Raw genomic sequence first — 19,611 nt, 5'->3', positions numbered from 1 at the left:
AGGACCTAATGGTAATACAATTAAATGTTAAATCTCCACCCCAATGTAAACATGGGTTATATGTTACATGCATGCTTGTTTAATAGGCATGTGTCAGGACTGTCTTCATGAATATTACAGCTCTTCATGTAACCTATTGAATATATATGTTTAGCCAACCCATTCAACTTAAATTTCCCTCTTACAGCTTCTTCTCCCAAAGTGTCTGTCTCTAGTCTTAGCTGGAGTCTGGGCTTCCAAGTCTGTGGGATGCCCACCTTTCAGGCTATAACCTTTTATGAGATATTTTATTAAAAATTTGTTTTTGAAGATTCTAATTGTGTGATTTTTCAGTTAACAGGCTGAAAAAATGGAAACTTAGAAAGGAAACTAGCATCTAATTTCCCCACAGAATGAGGACACAGATGTCAAATCAGGTTGACAAATAAAAATGATTGAACATTTTTGAATACTTTATTTTGTGATTTGTTAGCCACTCCTTCTTATGAACATAATTTTTTTTTTCTCTTTCTTCACTCTTTTTGAAACTGAGTAATCTGAATATATGTTGTTCTTCATCTTAGACATCAATGTTTTTTTCCAAAAGGAGCAAGGGTCAAATGCATGCAGGTTTGGAGGAAGCCATAGGAAACCCAAGGAGTTTATCCTTCTGTTCTTCAGAAAGGCACTTAAAAAAGAATTGTCATTTCATCATTAATGGGAACAAATGCTACCATTAGTGTACAACAGAACAGTGAGCTTTAAGGAAATAGTTCTCCAGGGAAAGTAAAATTGTTAGAGATGCTGTTTTTGCTCTTTCAAAGCTTTGGTGATGAATATGAAAAGAAAATGTCCTCAAAAGCCAAAACCAAGAATTATGTGATAGAAAATTTACTCATCAAAACAGCAGCAATATTATACCCTGGTATAGAAAAAAATTGATTCCAAAGGGAGAAGGACAAACTCAGAAATGTGCCCGCAATGGAGTACACATGGTGAGGAAAGATTTAATTTTTTTTAATAAAGTGTGATCTTTAGCCTAGAGAAATTTTAGGTGGGTGCCCACTATAGGAACGAACCATTCCTAATCGTACTGAACTCTGGATATTTCAATATTCAAGCAAAAGTTCATTCATCTGCAAGTTTAAACAAGATCAATTCTAAGATCTCATTAAATATCAAGATTCCATAAATCACAGAAAATGTGCAAAAAAAAAAAAAAAAAACAAACCATAATTGTGGAATAGGGATAAGTTCTCAGTGTGAATAGAGAGGAACACTTGCTTATGAACACATTCTTATTATCTGTGTCCTTATTAAAATCTCTTGGGATTTAAATTTTTTTGTATTTCTAAATATGCAAAATAGATGTGGCTATGCAACATAGCATATTGAATATTATTCAATGTGACATGTTACATAGGCACATGTTATATTTAATATTATTTCCTCCTGACAGAATTTTCATGGAAAATAGTTATAAATGGATTTAGTAAAATTTAATGAATGCATATTTCATATTATTATATTTTCAGGAACTTAGAAATCGCCTCCTTTTATCAGGTAGGTAAAAACAATGCCCATTTGTTCCAGGTCATAACTCTTTTCAATATATCAATTGCACAGTCATGAATGAGAAGAGGATATAACAAAAGGATATGCATATCAAAAGGTAGTGATTATGGAAGTCATTTTAAAGACTATGCGTCATACGCTTCAAATTAGAAACTGTTCAGTAATTGTGTGAGCCAAATAGGAAAGAACATAATATCAGTGAGACCAATGAACGATAAGCTATAATATTAATGGGAATTATTAATGTGTTATTTAATTTCTGTCAGTCACTGTGCTGTACACTTTTATAATAGCTACCTTAACTCAAACATTAACTCTATTAATTCTGAACTTTTATTAAAATAATTAGGGAGAAAAGGTGTGCCAAAGCAGTGTTAGAGATTGGACCATTTTGCCTTTTCCTTGTAATATGAATATGTACTCATAATCATTGCCCTGAGACTTTTCTGTGCCTGCCGATAGGAAGATGAAGTATTTTTCTATATGGATGAACTTTGGGCTGGACCACTTAAGTTTTTTAACCAGCAGTATGTGAGGTAGAGTAATAGCGTGTCGTTTCTGAGCAAAAGCTTTAGGCAGCATCATGTGTTCTCCCTTGATCCTTTTTAACTCTGGCACTCAGCCTGAGTTACAGAAAAAAATTGCATGTGAAGATCTGCACTCAGTATAGGTGGTGGAGTGAAGTAGAATTGAATTCAGCTGAACAGAGCAGAAGCCATAGACAACTCTGTAGAACCAAGATTTGTGTTTGTGAACCATTGAGATCCAGAGGTCACTAATCTGCAGCAGAAAATGCTGACGAATACAGTAGTGGTTACTCAATCAGTCACAGAATTCGTAAGTAGAATAACTTGAACTTCACTTCTGGCAGTCTGACTCCAGAGCTCTGCTGCTTCTTTTTTATTTTTTTTTCAGATAGAGTCTCACCCTTGTTGCCCAGGCTGGAGTGCAGTGGCATGATCTCTGTTCACTGCAACCTCCGCCTCCTGGGCTCAAGCGATTCTCTTGCCTCAGCCTCATGAATAGCCGGGATTACAGGTGCCTGCCACCTTGCCACGCTAGTTTTTATATTTTTAATAGAGACGGGATTTCACCATGTTGGCCAGGCTGGTCTGGAACTCCTGACCTCAAGTGATCTGCCTGCATTGGCCTACCAAAATGCTGGGATTACAGGCGTGAGCCACCACATCCAGCCTCGGAGCTCTGCTTCTAAATGCTGTTTTGTCTCTGGTTTCAGTAAAAATACAATTTAGAAATAATTTATTTAAATATTTTTTTCATCTATATATTTGCCCAGTACTCAAATGCATATTGAGAAACTACAACGTGCTCAGCAATGTGCAACTCCAAAAAACTGTAGAAGTGAATAAGTTATTATCCTTGCTCTCAAAAAGTCAAACAAGCACAGTGCTGAATGATCTCTTTTGAATATATTAACTTATAAATATGGAGCTACATTAATAATTTGAAAGTATCAACAGAGAAATAAAAATGAAATCCTTCCTAAGCACCTAAACCAACTGAACAGGGCCCCCTTTGGCCAACAGGACCCCAGAGAAACCTTGAAAACTGTTTCTGACCATGAGGGGTAGATGGTCAGATATGCCTCATTATACACCTTCCCTCAATAACCACAGTTAGACTTTCTTTCCTAAGGGTCAAACAGAAACTAGGTTTTTGGAAAGATGCACTCCACCCCAATATCAACCCATTGCCTGCTGCTGCCCCTCTCTTTTGCAATTTCAACCAAACAACTGACCAGCATTCCTTCTGATAAGGTATCACCAACCACAGAGTGCTTCTGGCCAATCTACAGAAGATGCACAACCTGGATTTTCTTGTCCCCTGCTTCACCTTTTGATATCATAGGGACAAACTCTACCCTTGGATCATGCTGACACCATAGGTCCCATGGAGAGGCATAAAGGACAGGTGGCAGGTGCGTGTGTTATTTTGTTTTGTTTTGTTTAAAATAAATATTCATGACTTCTCCTATAGCTTATTGAATATTTATTTTTGGCCAACTTGTTCAGCATAGATTCCTGTTTCCTTTTCCCCCACATTGATGTATCTGTGGTTGGCTTCTAGCCAGAAGCTAGGCTTCCCAGCCAGTCAGAATGGACACCCAGCAACCCTTTATGAGATATAAAGCTCTGCTTTCCAAATTTAGGAAACTTCTCATTTTTTGCTTGACATAGACCAACCTTCTTTGAAGTTAATTCATGGAGAAAAATAAAGACTAATTAGAAACTAGTTAATTGTGTGACTTTTTTAAAGGAAATGTAAGTTTAAGTTAATGTGGGGGCTAAAATGATGGCAGACTGGATCTTCTAAATAACAACACATAATATTTCATGTATTTCTTATTGATGTTATAAACATATTAAGCTTTATGAATTTTATTTCATTAATACAAATATTCGTTTTAATCAATGGATGAGGAATGTGAGGTTTAAAACTGTCAAATAATGTAAACCCAACATAATCAGTGGCATTACCTAGACTAACTTCTGGCAGTGTAACTCCAAAGATTGAATTTATCCCCACTTCCACATTCCTCCTGCTTTTTAACAGAGTCTCAAAGAGCAACAACTCACTCTTAACCACATAGAAATGTCCCCAAAGGCCCCAAGGAAATTCTCTGAAATGGGAAAATCTGGTATTTTTGTATTACTCATCAAAAACTATAGTATCTGAGCTTTTCCTTTATCTAAGACAATCAACATAACTTAAAGCTGGATTTCCTAGGCCGACTAAGAATCCCTAAGCCTAGCTTGGAAGGTGACCACATCCACCTTTAAACATGGGGCTTGCAACTTAGCCCACACCCAACCAACCAGAGAGCTCACTAAAATGCTAATTAAGCAAAAACAGGAGATAAAGAAATAGCCAATCATCTATTGCCTGAGAGCACAGCAGGAGGGACAAGGATCGGGATATAAACCCAGGCATTCAAGCTGGCAACGCAACCCCCTTTGGGTCCCCTCCCCTTATATGGGAGCTCTGTCTTCAATCTAGTTCACTCTATTAAATCTTGCAACTGCACTCTTCTGGTCCCTGTTTTGTTATGACTCCAGCTGAGCTTTCGCTGGCGGTCCACCACTGCTGTTTGCTGCCCTGGCAGACCCACTGCTGACTTCCATCCCTCCGGATCCTGCAGAGTATCTGCTGTGCTCCTGATTCAGTGAGGTGCACATTGCCACTCCCGATCCGGATAAAGGCTTGCCATTATTCTTACACTGCTAAGTGCCTGGGTTTGTCCTAATCGAGCTGAACACTAGTCACTGGGTTCCATGATTCTCTTCCATGACCTGCGGCTTCTAATAGAGCTGTAACACTCACCGCATGTCCCAAGATTCCATTCCTTGGAATCTGTGAGGACAAGAACCCGAGGTCAGAGAACACAAGGCTTGCCACCATTTTGGAAGCAGCCTGCCACCATCTTGGGAGCTTTGGGAGCAAGGACCCCCAGTAACAATATGACCAAATCTTGATAGCTCACACATTTTAGTGGGAGTAGAGCTCTTAGAATATTGCCTAGGATTTGTATATTGCTTGATAATTGCTAAACAATTATTAGTAGTAATATTTGAAATATAGTATATGAAAGTAAAGAAAATAAAAATATTTGACCCCAAAATGTATTTTTTAACATATTTTGAAATGGCTGCCACAGCACCAGGAAACTGAAGAAACCCTACAAACCTGTATTTTGGGGAGAAAATTTGCATCTTTAGATCTGTAGAGGATTTTCATTAATGTTGTCAACTCTTCCCTTGCCTGGATTTGGGAAAGATTAACTGAGGGTCTGGCACCACTAAAGGTCCAAAAATAAATATTAACCCTCTATTCTCTCCGAGGTCTGCTACCTGGGATGATTCTTCTACATAACAAGACCACCTTTGCTTACCAAGCCTCTTTCTTTCAACCTTCAGTTATCTGTCTTGCTAGTAAAACCTTGTTTGGTCCATGCTCTGAGCCTGCATTCTTTCTGTAACCTTAAGATGAGGTGTAAGTTTCCCTACATCATTAGGGGGTTGGGTTTTCATTTCTAAGTGCACTCCTGTATACAGTTTAAATAAATTTGTATACTTTTTTTCCTATTAATTGGTCTGCTTCATGTCAGTGATTTTTCAACAAACCTTTAGGGGATCAATGGCCTTGACCCCCACAAGAGGCTTCCCTATAAAGATACGAATCTACAGAATAGACTAAATATTTCAAGCCAAAAATATGTATGTGTATATATGTATACACATATATACAAACATATTAAAACACAGCAGGCCTGTCTTGGTGAAAATAAAATCAAGAATTGCAAAAACCAGCTTTTCCCAAAATCAAATACTAATCATTATAATTGATGTGATGAGTTTGTTCATAGGACTAAGAAATTAGAATAATTTTATCTAAATTATAAGGGCATGTCTTTGAAATAAGTGTTCATTATGTGATAGTTTGCTTTTCTGTTAATATTTTTCTACAATTTTTTGATTTAAATAAAACACTATAATAGGCACCAAGATATTTTGTAAGCTATAAAATGTAAATAATTATAAATAGCTCAAATATGCTCTATATTTTCTTTTTCCAAAATCAATGGACTTTGGTATAAATTGTAAAGAAAATTTTTTTAAAAATCTCAAGATTCCTAAACTTCTTATGCTAAAAAGAAGGTTAAGCCTGGAGGCTGTCATGCAACACTCTCTTCCAAATGAATAGCTGTTACTAATATTATGTATCAGCTAGATCCCCATGGAAAAGTAGAAGGCCTCAGGCATCTGTGAATGACTGCCCTCACAGATCATTCATAAGTCAATTTTTTTGAAGTTTCCCCATTAGCAGGAATATACCAATTGTAACTTTAGGTCTACAATCTAAGCCCAAATCCTAAAACTAAAGTCTTGTTTGATTCTACACTGTTAATGTCCATTAAAAGCTTATCTTCCCTAATGCAAAACAATGACAAGACTCATTCCTCTACCTACCCAGAGATGTCTGCATAATTGACTCTTTACTCTCCTTTTTCTCTTGCAGATGTAGATTTACTGGACACTAGCTAAAGTCCAAAGGAAATGTAATCATTCACCTTATTGCCTACCTATGCCTTTTCCTACATGCCTTTCCTCTTTAAGTAGATACGTAAATACTACACCTTCTGAACACCTCTTCAGAAAAACAGCCACAGATAGGTCTGTGGCTTGTATTTTTCCCAAACATGCCAGAAAGCTAGCTTAATAAACCTTAATGATTGAGAATTTCCCCTCATTCATTTCAGTTGTATATCATTTAGTTCACTATCCTTTGTAATATATTTAAAATGTAATGAAAATTAGTTCACTTTGACTAGCACTTTCAAATAATTCCTTTGTAGCTTCCCTAGATAATAAAGGCACCTGTTGTTAGCAGCGAACATTCATAAGGGTCTGCAGCAACTTCAATTCTCGCCTCCTCAGAAGAAAAATTCAACCAAGGGAACAAAGGCAGAGTAAGAAGCTGAGCCAATTTTTAGAGCAGGAGTCAAAGTTTATTAAAAAGTTTTAGAGCAGGAACAAAAGGAGGTAAAGTACACTTGGAAGAGGACCAAGCAGGTGACTTGAGATATCAAGTGTGCAGTTAGACCTTTGACTTGGGCTTTTATATGTTGGCATTCTGCTGGTGTTTGTTTCTCTTCTTCCCCAATTCTTCCCTTGGGGTGGTCTGCCAGCACTTTGGAGAGGACACATGCACAGTGTGTTTACTGAAGTTCTTTGCATGCTCACTTGAGGCATTTTTCCTTTACCAGTGGAGTATTCTTAGAGGCAGGTCATATACCAGTTAAACTCCACCATTTTGTCTCTTAGTGTTCGTGCATGAGCCCACTCACTCAGCTCTTGAGATCACATCAGGAAGTTGCTGATCACCAGCTTTAGGTGTTTATCTCTTGGGAGACTGTCTTTCTTTGACATTGACTGTGACCAATTATTATTTTAAAGTGACAATTTAACAACTGCCTGACTATCACCTGATGGCTGCCTGACATTTCTTGTCGGTGTCAGGCCTCTGAGCCCAAGCTAAGCCATCATAACCTCTGTGACCTGCACATATACATCCAGATGGCCTGGAACAACTGAAAAACCACAAAAGGAGTGAAACAGTCAGTTCCTGCCTTAACTGATGACATTCCACCATTGTGATTTGTTCCTTCCCCACCCTAACTAATCAATCGACCTTGTGACATTCCTCCCCTGGACAATGAGTCTCATGAGCTCCCCACCAAGCATCCTGTGACACCCTCCCCTGCTAACAATAGATAACCACCTTTAACTGTAATTTTCCACTGCCTACCCAAGTCATATAAGACTACCCTCTCCTATCTTCCTTCACTGACTCCTTTTTCAGACTCAGTCCGCCTGCACCCAGGTGATTAAAAAGCTTTATTACTCACACAAAGCCTGTTTGGTGGTCTCTTTACATGGACACGCGTAACAGTCGGGGAAGGGGATGAGCAGGGGCCTCTCCTGCCCTGCTCATGCCTGACTAACTACCTACTCTAACAATATCTTTCTTTGCTATTTGTCTTAATTTGAGCTATGTACACATAATGCTTTAATAAAATACATGGTTTATGTTTTTCTATGTCCTGAGTTAATTTACATGAAGTAGGTATTGTTTTCAAGTTGCAAATCAAACTATTAGTATATTAGAAAGATACCAAATATTGTTGTTCAAATAAAAATTGGGAAAATTCTACATGTAAAACAACATGTATGTAATTTTCAATATTTCACTTTAATATTTTTTCTCTTCTAAAAGCTATGGCTACTGTAATATGTATTTCAACTTCAGAAAAATAGTGCAATTATTACACTATTAGAATTGTAGAGGGTCATATTATTAATAGATAGGATAAATCTACACTACTTTTGGTGAAATGCATATATGAAATGCAGAATGTGGATGATACCTTTATGAGAAGAAATTTAGGAGTTTAATAGAAAATATTTCAGTACAGAAATTGTGGTGTCAAAGAGGCATAGAGAGAACTTTATAACAAAATATAGTTACCTTAGGATGATTTTACTGGTTTTTCAAATGAATGTTTGTGTTTTCTTTGAAGCTTATGATGTTATCATTCAATGCTGTGGAGGGCTTTGTCTTTTGGTGGCCTGAGTTTGAAACAAATCAATAACATATGTGTTCTTTTAAAATTTTCTCCCTCCTTTTTTCTCTTTTTGTAAGTAGAAAATCACCTTTTAAAATGCCCTCTTAGGTTTTCTAACATTTCCACAACTGACTGAGAGCTAATTATATCTTATATGCATAACTGGCTCATTTTAGTTAAGTTTTAGATAAACGTGTGGGCAAGTGCCAGCTGAAACAGCACTTTGAATCATTCTTTTATCAATGACTTTTGTAAAAAAGAATCTGGGCTGTTAAAAAATTTTTCTCACCATCAAAGCATAGTAGAAAACGGAAGCAGTTTTCTGGCCATATTTGTCTAAATTTTCTGTAAAATCAAGTTTATGTATACTATCAACTTGAATCTATGGTATAGTTAGACTATTTCTAATTCCTAAATTAATTTACCTGTCTATGAAGATTGCCACCTATATGAGTATATTCTTGATGGAAGCTAAATTGAATAAGGGCTTTTGTAATCTGTGTGTTTTGTGAGTCCTGAATTACAGAGATTTTCTTACTGTGACCCTTGAGTGATTTTAAAGAAAAAATAACTTTTGGTGTTGTAAAGGTACTTACAGTTAATTATCTAGAGGAGCTATATGAACTTCTTGAATATAACTAATCTTTACATTTTGTATGGAAAATATAGATATAAATTTCTTCTTGGATTTGAAATGAAATTTTTTATTCTTCATGGATTTCTTCATCTGGTTTAGTTCTTGTATCTGTTACTCTTTGCCTTTATATGTGTCTTTGTTTAATCCATTACTCCAAATAAGTCTTTGTCCCAAGATTCCTTTTTATTTTAATCTTTTTGTCTTTATGTAGCTTCAATTGTATATAGTACTAGAAATTACTTTTTAAAATTTCTTCACTAGTTTAGAATGTTATTTTTTTACAGTAAGTACATTGGCAGTGTTTAATATTTTCTGTATAATTTGATCTTTTTATTTTTTCCACATCTGGATGTGGTAGAGTATAACACATTTCAATAAATGTATTTCACTGATTAAATTATAAATCAAAATCTATTACATGCTGAGTGCTCATCATTGCTATCAATAAAGTGGTAAATAAGAACAAAAAAAATTGTCCTTATTAAGATTAATTTATGATATGGGTGAAAAAATACCATAAACAAATATAAATTCTGACATACAACATAACATTTTAAGGACAACCTCTGGACATATCTGTATATTTTCTACATTCTAATTATATCATCTTTTATCCCTTTACATGACAATACATTTGTAATATTATTTTCCATAGAAAGACAAGAAAGATTATTTACCCTTTTCTTTAATATGACTGGCAAATATTTAATTTTTGTTATTGGAAGTTTAGAAAGATGCCTTTCAGCTTCACAATTTTATAACAGTTAAAAATAGCTTTTTTGAAGTATTATTTAACTTCAATAGCAATCTATATCAAATGTTTACAAATATTTTCTGTAAAGGCCTAAATAGCAAGTATTTTGGGCTTTGCGGTCCATATGGTCTCTGCTACAACTACTAAATTCTGTTCTTGTGGTAAAAATGCAGCTATAGACGATACTTAAAAAGTAATACATGTGGCTGTGTTCCAATAAAAGTTTATTTATAAAACCAGGCAAGAGGCCAGATTTTCCCCTAGGGTAATATTTAGGCTAACCACTGATATATATTAATTACTTCTTTATGGTAATCTATTTCATAACATATACATTACTTGCATAGTCAACAAAATCACTAAGCTATTTAACTAGAGAAGTTTTTTCCTTCTAACCGTTTTGCTGAATTTCCAGGCTTACTTCTGTTTCTTGCAGTAATAGTTTACAAGAAGGACCTAGAGTAAGTCTGAATTCAAATTCCAGCATTCTAATTTAATGCGCATGACCCTGATACAGTTAGGCTTTGTGTCACCAACCCAAATCTCATCTTGAATTATACTCCTCAAAATCCCCATAATCCCATGTGTCAAGGAAGAGTCCAGGTGGAGGTAACTGGATGATGAGTTGGTTTTCCCCATGCCATTCTTGTGATAGTAAGTGAGTTCTCAGGAGATCTGATGGTTTAAAAGGGGTTCTTCTACCTTTGCTCCTCACTCTTCTCTTTGGCACAACCATGTGAAGAAGGTCTTTGTTTCTCCTTTGCCTTCCACCATGACTGTAAGTTTCCAGAGGCCTCCCCAGCCACGTGAAACTGTCAGTCAATTAAACCTCTTTCCTTCGTAAATCACCCAGTCTCAGGCAGTTCCTTATACCAGTGAGAAAATGGATGAATGCAAACCCAAGCATGTATTTATGTATTTCAAACTCTGATGCTCTTCATCTATCAAGTGATGATAATAAAAGTTTGTAATCATAATATTTTTTGAAAAATAATTTGCATAAATAGTGGAAGTGCAAAATTTAGAGTTTGAGAAATAGCAGATATTTTATTAATATAAAGTATTATTTTGTAGAGCTATAGGCTTCTCTACTTCCTTAGGAAATAATGGCCATAATGTGTTATTCACAAGCATATAGAGAGATTTCAAGGTATTAGAAAAATATTTCTGAAAGTAGAGACTAAATTAATGCCAGTACTTTTTTTCCCCCCTGATACCAGTAATTTGAAAACCGAAAAAGGTTTGGGAAAAAAACATTGTCAAGATATGAAGATCAAAATATTTATTTTATATTGTGAAAGAGCAAAATATTGATGCATTCTTTTCTCATAAAATCTGATTATTTTGGATTCTTGTCTATCTAATCCTTGTTAAAAGCATGTTTACATAAAAAGAAAACAGCAAAGGTCACATTATGGAAATATCATTTCACAATAACCAGTGATTGCATGAAATTAAAATTACTGGTAACAGAAAGTGCAAATAGAGAGGAGGAAATGTATATGTATTTGAATAATCTCTAAATTTTCTCAGTGTATAGGTTGGATAATTTTATATTCATGGGAATTTGAGAAAAATTTATATTCTCTTTATCCTTTTAAAATTATTTTAGTTCACAACACTTATATCAGCTGAGTAGCAAACATAGTCATCGAAATATCATTGACATTCATGTCATTCAATATACTGGAAAAAGAGTTTCTGTCAAAGCAGTATGTGTGCTAAGTATTGGTGCTTTTCTTGTGATGAACATAACACAAAATGTTCTCAGCAGATCAATACTGTAGATGGATATCAGTGCTCAGGTATTCACTAATGGCTACTGTAGGTCCCAGGGCAGTTGAGGAAGAGCAAATTGTATCTTAATAAGAGTTACAGATCAGTAATGACAGTGAAATACAAAGCATAATGTAGAGAGTTTCAAAGTCATTTTTTTCATGGAATTGAATCACTAAAATTTTATAGGATTGATGGGTTCTTAGAGTCTAAGAAATCTTATTTAATGTCCAATATGTCACCACATAACAAGGTAAAAACTGATTATAATAATTTACTTGTTTTAAAATTTGATTTGGCAATAGGGTCGCTGCAATGCACAAGCCCAGCAAATTTATTCACACTGGAGCTTGTATGCTATCCGCTATAAAACTGGCAATGAAATGTCCATATCCCTCAATATATTATCTCCATCTATGTAAAGGTATTCATAGAGGTGTGCAACACAAAAGACCCATTTGGCTGAAAGATGAAGGAAATCTCAGTTAAATTTTACTTATATGTGATAGGAATCAATTTCACAAAAACATGAGCAAAGGTAGGGTACCTTTACCATTATCAGACACAAAGTTTCTTTGATCTTGTTGTTTTACCCTCTCTAACAAATGGCATGGACCACATTTCAGCAAACAGGCAGGAAAAATTGTGGAAAAAGCTTCTCCTTTTCATCTTAAAAATTTTTAGATGCTGCACATAACATTTCTAATTTAAATCCCATTGAAAAACGAAATCATAAGGCCACAAAGGGTAGAAGAGAACTTGGGAAATGTTTCTATGATTCTGGATGACTATCCAGAATGTGCCGATGTAAATATCAGAGATTCATTCAATCACTAAGGAATAGAGGGTAAGCAAACATGGAGAACAATTAGCATCTTTCTGCACTATTATTATAACAGATATATTGATGTTTCGTGAAAGAAAATTATAATATGTCAAAAATATTATGTCATGTATTTGTGTCTGGGACACTTCGGAATTGGATTCAATGATTGAAAAATATTTCAGTACAAAAATTTCAAAGTATAAAGATTCAGAAAGTCAATAGCCAATATATACTTCCTTTACTTTCCTAAATGTTCTCTATAGATTTTTCTTTTAAAAATCCAATGTATTAAAATTATCAAGTAAACTATAAAAACCTATGCAATGTTTGATTATTAAAAATACATTATGACTTATGAAGAAAATAAAAATGAATTAAAGAAATTGTATATATTAAGATTTTTCAGCCTTCATGATTTAGTTTCCCAACTTTGCTGTGTATTGGGATCACCTGGAAATCTTTTAATAAAATACTCATACTGGTTTATGGAGTGTAATCTGGGCATCATCATCTTTTAAAGTCACTCAGTTGGTTCCAATGTTCCTCAAAGTTAGTAAGCAATTGTTTTTAAGTAAAATATAACACTACTCAGATTTAATGAAAATAAGGGAATTTATTAGCTAACATCACTGAAAATTCCTTAGATAAGAATGTGATAAGTTGTATAATTTAATTCAGTCTCTGGATTTATCTTTCTACATTTTCTTTTGTGTTTTTACTCTCATGATGTTATGGGTTGAATTGTATCTCCCCTCTCCCCTAAATTCATTTGTTGAAGTCCTAATATCCAACACCTCAGAATAGAACTCTATTTGGAGATAGGATCTTTAAAGAATCAATTAAGATAAACTGAGGCCTTCAGGTTCGGCCCTAATCCAGTAATGGCTACCTTCCTCACTGAAAGAGGAAGTTTGTTTGCAGGCATGTAGAAAGAAAACAAAAAAACAAACAACAACAAAAACGTGTGTATACAGGAGAGGACAGTCATCTACAAGCCAAGGAGCAAGACTTCAGAAGGAACTAACCCTGCCAACACCTTGATTTTGGACTTCCAACCTTTGCAACTGTGAAAAAATAAATTTCTATTTTTTATGCCACTGTCTGTGGTATCTTGTTATGGCAGTCCTAGAAAACAAGTACAGTTGTGAACTATATAGGACTAATTTTCTGACTGATGGCAAAATGATGATACTTTTAGGCCTATATGCAAGAAAACAGATTGTCTTTTTAGTGACTTTTTAAAGTTAGGAAACATTATTCCACACACCCTAGAAAACTTCCTTTCAGATCCTGCTAACTGCATCAGTGCCAAATGCTATGTTTGATGGGATAACATACATCCAATGGCATTTCAGTGGTTTAAAGTAAATATAAACTATGGCACTTATTTCATTCTCATGTAGAATCCACAATGAACATATCAGTCTGGCAAGCAACTTTCCTTTACAAGGTCTGTTCAGAGACAAAGAATGAAAGCACCTTTGCTATCACTAACACATGATTTCAAGATTCTTCTATCTTCTATTACCCATAATCATAACCCCTGGAATAGAGAAACAAGACAAAACAAAACAAAAAACAAGGACTCAAAGCTAGGACTACCCTCTAACATGACAGGTAAATTTCACCCATTCATTTTGCTGCTTACATTTTATTGGCAATGCTTAATTACATGAACAAAATTATAAGAAAATTTTGGAAATATAATCCAGTCATGTACCCAAGAAGAAACAATAAAAAAATGACTTCTGTTCAATGGCTAGCAGTCTACGCACTCTTATTCCTTCAAGAAACAATGTCTACTATTTCCACAGCCTGTGTGCTATAAGTCTGCATTTCTGAATGAGCCATTTACAATGGAGATAGAATTATTCTTTGGTAAATTAGGACAGTCCCTGAAACTGTAAGGGAACATAGGTCTGAATGCTTGCTGCTTGTAGTGTCCAATTAACAACAGCGAGGGCAGGGCATGGTGGCTCACACCTATAATCCCCGCACTTTGGGAGGCAGAGACAGGTGGATCACCTGAAGTCAGGAGTTTGAGACCAGCCTGGCCAACATGATGAAACCCTGTGTCTACTAAAAATAAACAAAATTAGCTGGGTGTGGTGGTGGGCACCTGTAATCCCAGCTACTCAGGAGGCTGAGGCAGGAGAATCGCTTGAACCCGGGAGGCGGAGGTTGCAGGGAGCTGAGATTATACCACTGAACTCCAGTGCAGGCAACAAGTGAAACTCAGTCTCAAAAAAAAAAAAAAAAAAAAAAAAAAAAAAGAGTGAGGTCTGGTAGGAAGCGAATTTATTAACTAGAACTAAAGGAAGTAGCTGGATTCCTATCCAAAGTAACTGCTTTCATTTTGGTGGGGGAAAGCAAGGATTTAAAAAGGGAAAGTTGACAAAGAAGGCATGTAAGAATTTGGCTGAGTACAACGTCCCTGTGTCTTGCCCTGTTGGTTATCTCGGGTCCCAGCTCACCAGGACCATAGGCGGATATCATCTCAACAATGGTCAGGTTGTTAATAGCCACCTTGAAGGAATCTTTGGAACGTTGCAGCTGGGTTCCAAACTTGGTCTGTCTACCTCAAGATTATCTCCTGGAACTTCTACCAAGACACATAATTAGATAGGAGCAGTTAGGTAAATGTTAAAGGAGTATAAACAGTGAGAAAGAAAGGGATATGGAGTCTATTTTAAGGCTAAGAAAAAAGGCTTCTGGAATTTGCCTCAAGGTTATATCTTGAAATCCAAGAGAAAGAACAAAAAAAAAAAAAAAAAAAAAAAAGAACGCATTTTGAAGTTAGGCTTCCTATGGAGGATCAGCATAACCTGAAGCATACCACTGTTTCAGGGCAAACAGCAGCATCTTCTACAGAATGATTTAGAACAAGAATGACAATGATTGCATTGACTACCCATATATGCTTAAGATCAAAGGATGAATAGATTCAGATACTAAAAACAAGTAGCAAGTCCTGATATAATTACCTTTTTGATACTTTGAAACAGATGGGGACCAAGCAGTTCTTGGATCTCTTTATGAGAGTAACTAGAGAAATACCTTAACTCTGAAAACCACAATATTTACTGAGACCAATTAGACCCAAAGTCTTAAAGAAAAAGCACTATATTTTACTTCAAAAGCATATTCTTTTAAAAATTTCATATGCTTATCTCCCTGAACTACACACTGTTCATTCTTATTCACTACATATTACAAAAAAAAAATTGTAGTAATTATTGCAATCCAAAGTAACTTCAATCACTTGTTTATTGTTTATTATATGTTTCTCTTACTGTAATACTAACCTCATGGAAGTAGAGATATCACTTTCTTTGTATACTGCTCTGTATTCAACAGTTGGAATACAACTTGTCCATAATACAACCCTCAAAATATTTGTGGATTCAATGAATGAAATAACAGCAAAATAACAGTTGGAATGATGAATGGAGACAGAGAGAAGAGACAGAGAGAGAAATCTCCAAAAGTAATTTTAAGGTGGAGGGTGTCAGAGAGAACTGGAAGTCTAAAACCTAAAGATGGATGCAGATTTAATGAAACAATGTTTATTAGGCTATGGTGAATCAAGATATAATCTCTATCTTTAATCTGATATATCAGGGAAAACTGTATTATAGGAAATTATTGTTTGCACAGCATCTGTAATAGTTCAGCTGTTCAGTAAATTGTAGACCTTGTTATGATCAATAAGATATTGTTTGAATAAAAGAAGTAGCAAAAAGCAAATAAAAAATTATCAATTGTCAAACATAGCAACTTGATCTTATCCCTGAAAGGAGAAATGACATTTTTATTGTAAAGCTTAATGAGTAGTATGAAAATAAAACTGTCTTCAAAGTTATGTTCCTCCTCACATAATATTATTTTGGCATATATTATATAGACAAAAATTATAGCTAAGATTAATTTTATTGTAGTTATTATTTTATCATCAATATTGTAATAATTTTTCTTGCTTCTGTAGCAAATTACCATAAACTTGATGAATTAAAAAACACAATTTTTTTCTTATATTTCCATAGATCAGAAGTCTGATGAAGATCCCATTGGACTAAAGGTAATGTAAGGTAATGTGTTGGCAGGGCTGTACTTCTTTCTATAGATGTTAGGGAGAATATGAGTTGGTTGGTTGTTTGCCTTTTCCAGCTGCTAGAAGTATTCCTTGGTTTGTGGCCCATTTCCTGCATTTAAAAAGCCAGGAATGGCAGATGGACTCCTTCTCATATCCTATCACTGTGGTCTGCTCTTCTGCCCCACTCTAACAGTTTCAAGAGCACTTGAGATAACTGACATTGGGCCCACATAAAAAATTCAGGATGATCACCCTCTTTTAAGGTCAACCAACTAACAACCTCAATTTCATCTTCAACCTTAATACTATTTGTAAAACTAGCCTAGTCACAGGTTACTAGACAGGTTATTAAGCCTAGTCACAGGTTATTAGACAGGTTATTAAGACAGAGTCATCACTGGGAGACACTGCTCTGTTCATAATGGGTATCATTTGTAAAACAAAAATAAAATTCTAGACTCCCCAACTGATGAAATGGACCCTTCTTGGCCAAGAAGACCACAAAGGAACCTGAAAAACCGAATCCCTGGCCATTTCTGAAAGGGAGGTTGGACATGTCTCATTATATCCCCTCACTTTTGGAGTTTAGGTAAAAATAGATCATAAGTCTTACAGTACAGACATATAATGCAATAAGACACCAAATTATAAACAAGACCTAAGACCATGCAAGATAGGGGTTAAGTCACAACCTATAAACCATATAACCCCATTAACTCTTTTTAAAAATTATCCCAGTATAATGTAGCTGAGTTTCCAACTTGACTCTGGTATAGCATCACATAACAGATGGCAGACCTTGAAGCAAATCAAAGTATTTTACCCCAAAATGTATTTATTTGACATATTTTGAAATAGTCCTGCACAGCTAATTTTTCTTTCATGGGAGAAATCCGTGTCTGTCGAAAATCTTCATTAATGCATCCAGGCCTTTTCTTTCTATCCCTTGCCCAAATCTAGGAGAGATTAATAGAGAGTCAGATACCTTTAAGCTTTGGAAAGAGACATTTACCATCTATTCTCTCTGCAGGCAGCTAGCTACCTATGAGGCTTCATCTACAAAACAAGGGCCTTGGCCTCCGCAACCCTCTTAGCTTGACTCAAGCATTCCATTCTACAGACTTCAAGTCTTTACACAAAGCTTAATTCAACCAATGGCCAATCAGAAAATCTTTGAATCCACCTATGACCCGTAAGCTCCCCTGCTTCAAGATATCCTGCCTCTTTAGGCTGAACTAATGTATACTTCTATGTATTGATTTATAATTTTGCCTGTGATTCCTGTCTCCCTAAACTGTAGAAAACCAAACAGTAACTCAGCCACCTCTGGCACACTTTCTCAAGACCTCTTGAGAATATTCCTTTGACTATGGTCACTCATATTGGCTTATAATAAAGCTCTTTAAATATTTTACACTGTTTAGTTTGTTCATTAACACATTATGATATGGAATATTTATCCATTTTTAGATTTTAAAATGTTAACTTATTTTGGTCCCAATGTATCGCTAAATTGGTAAGTGACTAATTAAAGGGTGAGGCCCAGCTAGATTACCGAAGTAAGTGGTAAATGTAAAACTACATTGCCTTGGCCTGGTCTCAGTGAGGCAAGAGAGTTATCTTGACCCCCTCGCAGCACTTGTGACAGGGGTGTCTTATTTACTCAGCAGCTGTGCTCAAATCCCTTGCAGGATGGTGAACATGCATGTGAGCAGGTACAGGAGCCAGGGCCAGTGCCTTTGGATGTTGGCAGGAACAAACCCTGCACCAGCCTACAACAGCGTCTAGGTGTTGCCTGTGACCTCCAGAGCCCCAGAGGGCATGTGTTAGAATTAGTACTCTTTGAGCCATCTGTGGATGGCTAAGTGTTAAACAGCTCAGTGGAGAGTCAGTGCGACAGCCTCTTGCACCCACACCTGGGGCCTTGTGACATGGGATTGTTCCCTTGACCTTGACCCTTTGTGAGCAGGAACTGGAGTGGCCCATTTCACTCAGCCTGCAGTCCATGTGTTAACAGCTCGGTGATGAGTCAGGGTGACAGCATCCTGCACCTGCCCTTTTTGACGCCTAACTTCTTATTTGGTGTACAGGAAGAATAAGGTCACACAAACTGTTTGAAGGGTGATGAACACAGAAGACTTTATTGATCAGTGACTCTCAGTGGAAGGAGAGCTGGAAAGGGGATGGTGCAGAAAGAATGTGATCTTTCCCTGAAGTCCAGCCATCTCTGAAACTGTGCATTCTGAAGTTAGCCACATTTATCCATCGTCTCTAATACTCAGTTGCTGCTTCTCTGCTCACTTCTTAGCAGCTTGCAACCCCAAGGCTCAGCAGCTTTTATCTCCAACCACTTACTTACATCACCCACTCCTGCTACTCTGTCAGATGAAGTCTTTTTATAGACAAACAATAGGAGTCTGGTAGACCAAAAAGGCAATCATTTGGAAAGAAAAATGGGGTCAGCTGTTTTCACTTAGGACTGAGTTCCCAGGCTTGAGAGTGGGTTTTAGCCAGGAGCCCAGCTGTTCTGTATCACTTGTCCAGTGCCCAAGAGGAAAAAGGTCATGCAGAAATTTTATTGAGTAGTGGAAGTGGTTCTCAGTGGAATGGGGAGCTGGAAAAGGGATAGAGTGGGAAGATAATCTTTCCCTGGAGTTCAGCTGGGGATGGCCAAACACCTCTCTGACCATCCTTGGCCAAATTCCTCTCTGACAATAGTCTCCAGTGTCCAGCTGCCTCTTCACCTCTTGACATTCCGACACCTCTTCTCTCCTTCTCTGCTGCACCACTCTGCCAGTGGAACTTGGGGTTTTTATGGGCACAGGAA

Source organism: Theropithecus gelada, chromosome 17 (genome assembly GCF_003255815.1).
Source record: "Theropithecus gelada isolate Dixy chromosome 17, Tgel_1.0, whole genome shotgun sequence".
Lineage (NCBI taxonomy): Eukaryota > Metazoa > Chordata > Mammalia > Primates > Cercopithecidae > Theropithecus > Theropithecus gelada.
The sequence above is the reverse complement of the archived record's forward strand: the minus strand, read 5'-3'. Positions refer to the sequence as shown.